An 8,640-nucleotide genomic window follows, 5' to 3' on the forward strand; every position below is an offset into this window, starting at 1 on the left:
TCCTTTATCCGGGCTTGGGACCGGCAAAAGGGACCCAAAAGAGAGACTCTGGCAGAGTTACTTCGTTTTTTTATTAGATTTTTTTATTTAAAAAATTTAGTTTTTTAGTTTAGATTTCTTAATTTGGTTTGGATTTAACCTTATGGTCGGTCCACTTAGGAGCCTACAACAAGTCACAGTAAAACATGAACATTTGTAACATTTTTTTTTTGGTATACGGTCTACATTTACAATCTAAATGGACCAAAAAAGAGACAATAGAAAAAACGGTCAATGGCAATGTGAGAAAATTATGGTAACTAGTCTGGCCCTAATTCAGATTAAATATATTTTTTTAATGTAAAGCCAGGGCGGAATCACCCAGCGGTGGCTTCCCGCGTGCGCGATTAAATTTGCAGTCTGGACACGGAGGGGTGAACATCTCCTGCTCTGATTGCAGCTGGGAGGGACTGCTGCGCGAGGACTGGGCCGCCTGGGAGTGCTTTGAGACGGGGGTGGGGCCCACGAGGGACTGCTGCGCGAGGACTGGGCCGCCTGGGAGTGCTTTGGGACGGGGGTGGGGCCCACGGGGGACTGGGGCCCACGAGGGACTGCTGCGCGAGGACTGGGTCGCCTGAGAGTGCTTTGGGACTGGGGTGGGGCCCACGGGGGACTGCTGCGCGAGGACTGGGCCGCCTGAGAGTGCTTTGGGACTGGGGTGGGGCCCACGGGGGACTGCTGCGCGAGGACTGGGCCGCCTGGGAGTGCTTTGGGACAGGGGTGGGGCCCACGGCAGCACCCGCTTCTCGTTGAGAAGAGTAAGAACGATACGTGCTTTCACGTCATAGTCTCCAAAAGTCTCCAATAACACCAGAAAAAAGTCGCTAGATTTGTCACTAGTCGTTTTTTTTTTTTGTATATGTCGCTAGAGGGGTTTGAATACTCGCTAAATATAGCGACTAAGTCGCTAAGTTGGCAACACTGCTCCTGTTGTCATCGGATACTTATTTAGCGTATTACTACTAGTGCGCGTCACCATGAATGAAAATCCCCCCTGCTCTCTCCTTTCTGCTCCCACAAGCCCTGGTAGCTCGCCGTGATCGTATAGTGGTTAGTACTCTGCGTTGTGGCCGCAGCAACCCCGGTTCGAATCCGGGTCACGGCATTGCGAATAAACAATGTCACGGCATATGGGTTGTTTTGTCTGAATAGAATAGCTAATGATTTTGCAGAAATAATTGTCTTATCTTGTTTGGCATGACAATAGCAGTTAGTTGGCAAGAAGGCAGTACCCACTAACACATCTGGAAACTAGGATCATCAAAACACTGTGCCACATTTGTAGACCTCAGCTGTAGCTACATGACTGAGAGCAATTATGCAACGTCAATGTGATGGAAGCCTACAACAACAACAACATATGACAAATCAGTGTGGTACAGTACATGTATTCACCTCTGCTGTAAATGACCTGGGTCCGTTTTGTGAGCTGTGACTTGCTACAGCAAATCAGTCTCATGTGTTGTTGTGTTGGAGTAGCATGGCGACCCCATAGTAAGATGGTGTGTTGTGTTGGAGTAGCATAGCGACCCCATAGTAAGATGGTGTGTTGTGTTGGAGTAGCATGGCGACCCCATAGTAAGACCCCATGCTACTCCAACACAGCACACCATCTTACTATGGGGTCGCCATGCTCCATGCTACTCCAACACAACAACACGAGACAACAGAGACTGATTTGCTGTAGCAAGTCACAGCTCACAAAACTGACCCAGGTCATTTACAGCAGAGGTGAATACATGTACTGTACCACACTGATTTCTCATATGTTGTTGTTGTTGTAGGCTTCCATCACATTGACGTTGCATAATTGCTCTCAGTCATGTAGCTACAGCTGAGGTCTATAAATGTGGCACAGTGTTTTGATGATCCTAGTTTCCAGATCTGTTTGTGGGTACTGCCTTCTTGCCAACTAACTGCTATTGTCATGCCAAACAAGATAAGACAATTATTTCTGAAAGATCATTAGCTATTCTATTCAGACAAAACAACCCATATGCCGTGACATTGTTTATTCGCAATGCCGTGACCCGGATTCGAACCGGGGTTGCTGCGGCCACAACGCAGAGTACTAACCACTATACGATCACGGCGAGCTACCAGGGCTTGTGGGAGCAGAAAGGAGAGAGCAGGGGGGATTTTCATTCATGGTGACGCGCACTAGTAGTAATACGCTAAATAAGTATCCGATGACAACAGGAGCAGTGTTGCCAACTTAGCGACTTAGTCGCTATATTTAGCGAGTATTCAAACCCCTCTAGCGACATATTTTTTTTTTAAAACGACTAGTGACAAATCTAGCGACTTTTTCTGGTGTTATTGGAGACTTTTGGAGACTATGACGTGAAAGCACGTATCGTTCCTACTCTTCTCAACGAGCAGCGAGTGCTGCCGTGGGCCCCACCCCCCACATCCCATCCCAAAGCACTCCCAGGCGGCCCAAAATAATGAAAGTACAAAAGGTAAAATAAAATAAACATAAATATGGGTTGTATTTACAATCATGTTTGTTCTTCACTGGTTGACCTTTTCTTGTGGCAACAGGTCACACATCTTGCTGCTGTGATGGCACACTGTGGTATTTCACCCAGTAGATATGGAAGTTTATCAAAATCACGTTTGTTTTCTAATTCTTTGTGGATCTGTGTAATCTGAGGGAAATATGTGTCTCTCTCTCTTTCTGTCACTCTCTCTCTCTCTCTCTGTCGGGTTAGAATCTTCCAGGGTTCCGGGTTAGAACCTTCCAGGGTTCCGAGTAGAACCTTCCAGGGATCCGGGTTAGAACCTTCCAGGGTTCCGGGTAGAACCCTTTAGTTTACACTATTGACATATAAGGGAATTGGAATGCCAAGTTTGTATATTGAAATATTATTATTGCGAGTCTTATTTCAAGTTAAGTTGCAGTGCTTTTTTCATTTAGATTACATGGAGGTCCTCAATGTATTGAAGTTAAATAATTCAAGGCGTTTTGGTCCCGTATAGAGTTTACCAGATGGTATAACGGGTGCAGAGAAATGTTACTAGCTCTTAACACTGCAGTAAAATGTAAAAAATAAATAAAAATGAAAAAACAAGAAATGTCGGAAACTAATCCAATGAACAAACCAAACAGCACCGTAACAGTAATCCAGATGTAATCTATATGTATATACACAGGATGAATTTACACTAGATACACTACGAATGATATGTACAGTAGTAGATATACTAGGAATGATATGTACAGCAGTAGATATACTAGGAATGATATGTACAGCAGTAGATATACTAGGAATGATATGTACAGCAGTAGATATACTAGGAATGATATGCACAGCAGTAGATATACTAGGAATGATATGGTCAGCAGTAGATATACTGGGAATGATATGTACAGCAGTAGATATACTAGGAATGATATGTACAGCAGTAGATACACTACGAATGATATGTACAGCAGTAGATATACTGGGAATGATATGTACAGCAGTAGATATAGTGGGAATGATATGTACAGCAGTAGATATACTAGGAATGATATGGTCAGCAGTAGATATACTGGGAATGATATGTACAGCAGTAGATATACTAGGAATGATATGGTCAGCAGTAGATATACTGGGAATGATATGTACAGCAGTAGATACACTAGGAATGAGATGTACAGTAGTAGATATACTAGGAATGATATGTACAGCAGTAGATATACTAGGAATGATATGCACAGCAGTAGATACACTAGGAATGATATGCACAGCAGTAGATATACTAGGAATGATATGGTCAGCAGTAGATACACTAGGAATGATATGTACAGCAGTAGATATACTAGGAATGAGATGTACAGCAGTAGATATACTAGGAATGATATGTACAACAGTAGATACACTAGGAATGATATGTACAGCAGTAGATATACTAGGAATGATATGGTCAGCAGTAGATATACTAGGAATGATATGCACAGCAGTAGATACACTAGGAATGATATGCACAGCAGTAGATATACTAGGAATGGTATGCACAGCAGTAGATACACTAGGAATGATATGTACAGCAGTAGATACACTAGGAATGATATGTACAGCAGTAGATATACTAGGAATGATATGCACAGCAGTAGATACACTAGGAATGATATGTACAGCAGTAGATACACAAGGAATGATATGTACAGCAGTAGATATACTAGGAATGAGATGTACAGCAGTAGATACACTAGGAATGATATGTACAGCAGTAGATATACTGAGAATGATATGTACAGCAGTAGATATACTAGGAATGATATGTACAGCAGTAGATATACTAGGAATGATATGTACAGCAGTATATATACTGGGAATGATATGGTCAGCAGTAGATATACTAGGAATGATATGCACAGCAGTAGATACACTAGGAATGATATGCACAGCAGTAGATATACTAGGAATGATATGCACAGCAGTAGATACACTAGGAATGATATGTACAGCAGTAGATACACTAGGAATGATATGTACAGCAGTAGATATACTAGGAATGATATGCACAGCAGTAGATACACTAGGAATGATATGTACAGCGTAGATATACTAGGAATGATATGTACAGCAGTAGATACACTAGGAATGAGATGTACAGCAGTAGATATACTAGGAATGATATGCACAGCAGTAGATATACTAGGAATGATATATACAGCAGTAGATATACTAGGAATGATATTTACAGCAGTAGATATACCAGGAATGATATGTACAGCAGTAGATATACTAGGAATTATATGTACAGCAGTAGATATACTAGGAATGATATGTACAGCAGTAGATATACTGGGAATGAGATGTACAGCAGTAGATACACTAGGAATGAGATGTACAGTAGTAGATATACTAGGAATGATATGTACAGTAGTAGATATACTAGGAATGATATGTACAGCAGTAGATATACTAGGAATGATATGTACAGCAGTAGATACACTAGGAATGATATGTACAGCAGTAGATATACTAGGAATGATATGTACAGTAGTAGATATACTAGGAATGAGATGTACAGTAGTAGATATACTAGGAATGATATGTACAGCAGTAGATACACTGGGAATGATATGTACAGCACTAGATACACTAGGAATGATATGTACAGCAGTAGATATACCAGGAATGATATGTACAGCAGTAGATATACTAGGAATGATATGTACAGTAGTAGATATACTAGGAATGATATGTACAGCAGTAGATATACTAGGAATGATATGTACAGAAGTAGATATACTAGGAATGATATGTACAGGAGTAGATATACTAGGAATGATATGTACAGCAGTAGATATACTAGGAATGATATGGTCAGCAGTAGATATACTAGGAATGATATGTACAGCAGTAGATATACTAGGAATGATATGTACAGCAGTAGATATACTAGGAATGATATGTACAGCAGTAGATATACTAGGAATGATATGTACAGCAATAGATATACTAGGAATGATATGTACAGCAGTATATATACTAGGAATGATATGTACAGCAGTAGATATACTAGGAATGATATGTACAGCAATGATATGTACAGTAGTAGATATATTAGGAATGATATGTACAACAGTAGATATACTAGGAATGATATGTACAGCAGTAGATATACTAGGAATGATATGTACAGCAGTAGATATACTGGGAATGATATGTACAACAGTAGATATACTAGGAATGATATGTACAGCCGTAGATATACTAGGAATGATATGTACAGCAGTAGATATACTAGGAATGATATGTACAACAGTAGATATACTAGGAATGATATGTACAGCAGTAGATATACTAGGAATGATATGTACAGCAGTAGATATACTAGGAATGATATGTACAGCAGTAGATATACTAGCAATGATATGTACAGCAGTATGTATACTAGGAATGATATGTACAGCAGTAGATATACTAGGAATGATATGTACAGCAATGATATGTACAGTAGTAGATATATTAGGAATGATATGTACAGTAGTAGATATATTAGGAATGATATGTACAGCAGTAGATATACTAGGAATGATATGTACAGCAATGATATGTACAGTAGTAGATATATTAGGAATGATATGTACAGCAGTAGATATACTAGGAATGATATGTACAGCAGTAGATATACTAGGAATGATATGTACAGCAGTAGATATACTAGGAATGATATGTATAGCAGTAGATATACTAGGAATGATATGTACAGCAGTAGATATACTAGGAATGATATGTACAGCAGTATATATACTAGGAATGATATGTACAGCAGTAGATATACTAGGAATGATATGTACAGCAATGATATGTACAGTAGTAGATATATTAGGAATGATATGTACAACAGTAGATATACTAGGAATTATATGTACAGCAGTAGATATACTAGGAATGATATGTACAGCAGTAGATATACTGGGAATGATATGTACAACAGTAGATATACTAGGAATGATATGTACAGCCGTAGATATACTAGGAATGATATGTACAGCAGTAGATATACTAGGAATGATATGTACAACAGTAGATATACTAGGAATGATATGTACAGCAGTAGATATACTAGGAATGATATGTACAGCAGTAGATATACTAGGAATGATATGTACAGCAGTAGATATACTAGCAATGATATGTACAGCAGTATGTATACTAGGAATGATATGTACAGCAGTAGATATACTAGGAATGATATGTACAGCAATGATATGTACAGTAGTAGATATATTAGGAATGATATGTACAGTAGTAGATATATTAGGAATGATATGTACAGCAGTAGATATACTAGGAATGATATATACAGCAGTAGATATACTAGGAATGCTATGTACAGCAGTAGATATACTAGGAATGATATGTACAGCAGTAGATATACTAGGAATGATATGTACAGCAGTAGATATACTAGGAATGATATGTACAGCAGTATATATACTAGGAATGATATGTACAGCAGTAGATATACTAGGAATGATATGTACAGCAATGATATGTACAGTAGTAGATATATTAGGAATGATATGTACAGCAGTAGATATACTAGGAATGATATGTACAGCAGTAGATATACTAGGAATGATATGTACAGCAGTAGATATACTAGGAATGATATGTACAGCAGTAGATATACTAGGAATGATATGTACAGCAGTAGATATACTAGGAATGATATGTACAGCAGTAGATATACTAGGAATGATATGTACAGCAGTATATATACTAGGAATGATATGTACAGCAGTAGATATACTAGGAATGATATGTACAGCAATGATATGTACAGTAGTAGATATATTAGGAATGATATGTACAGCAGTAGATATACTAGGAATGATATATACAGCAGTAGATATACTAGGAATGATATGTACAGCAGTAGATATACTAGGAATGATATGTACAGCAGTAGATATACTAGGAATGATATGTACAGCAGTATATATACTAGGAATGATATGTACAGCAGTAGATATACTAGGAATGATATGTACAGCAATGATATGTACAGTAGTAGATATATTAGGAATGATATGTACAGCAGTAGATATACTAGGAATGATATGTACAGCAGTAGATATACTAGGAATGATATGTACAGCAGTAGATATACTAGGAATGATATGTACAGCAGTATATATACTAGGAATGATATGTACAGCAGTAGATATACTAGGAATGATATGTACAGCAATGATATGTACAGCAGTAGATACACTGGGAATGATATGTACAGCACTAGATACACTAGGAATGATATGTACAGCAGTAGATATACTAGGAATGATATGTACAGCAATGATATGTACAGTAGTAGATATATTAGGAATGATATGTACAGCAGTAGATATACTAGGAATGATATGTACAGCAGTAGATATACTAGGAATGATATGTACAGCAGTAGATATACTAGGAATGATATGTACAGCAGTATATATACTAGGAATGATATGTACAGCAGTAGATATACTAGGAATGATATGTACAGCAATGATATGTACAGCAGTAGATACACTGGGAATGATATGTACAGCACTAGATACACTAGGAATGATATGTACAGCAGTAGATATACTAGGAATGAAAAGTACAGCAGTAGATATACTAGGAATGATATGTACAGTAGTAGATATACTAGGAATGATATGTACAGCAGTAGATATACTAGGAATGATATGTAAAGCAGTAGATATACTAGGAATGATATGTACAGTAGTAGATATACTAGGAATGATATGTACAGCAGTAGATATATTAGGAATGATATGTACAGCAGTAGATATACTAGGAATGATATGTACAGCAGTAGATATACTAGGAATGATATGTACAGCAGTAGATATACTAGGAATGATATGTACAGCAGTATATATAGTAGGAATGATATGTACAGCAGTAGATATACTAGGAATGATATGTACAGCAATGATATGTACAGTAGTAGATATATTAGGAATGATATGTACAGCAGTAGATATACTAGGAATGATATGTACAGCAGTAGATATACTAGGAATGATATGTACAGCAGTAGATATACTAGGAATGATATGTACAGCAGTAGATATACTAGGAATGATATGTACAGCAGTAG

The 8,640-nt window shown here is 37.9% G+C and overlaps 2 non-coding genes across 2 annotated transcripts; one reads left to right on the top strand and one right to left on the bottom strand.

Annotated features, from left to right (window-relative positions):
- Nucleotides 1-1,072: 1,072 nt before the first annotated feature.
- trnah-gug (transfer RNA histidin (anticodon GUG)) lies at nt 1,073-1,144 on the top strand. The gene has a single exon. It is a non-coding gene; the product is annotated as a tRNA-His (tRNA).
- A 916-nt stretch (nt 1,145-2,060) lies between these two features.
- On the bottom strand, nt 2,061-2,132 carry trnah-gug (transfer RNA histidin (anticodon GUG)). The gene has a single exon. It is a non-coding gene; the product is annotated as a tRNA-His (tRNA).
- Nucleotides 2,133-8,640: the final 6,508 nt, after the last annotated feature.

The sequence above is a fragment of the Salmo salar genome, chromosome 07 (genome assembly GCF_965601325.2).
Source record: "Salmo salar chromosome 07, fSalSal1, whole genome shotgun sequence".
NCBI lineage: Eukaryota > Metazoa > Chordata > Actinopteri > Salmoniformes > Salmonidae > Salmo > Salmo salar.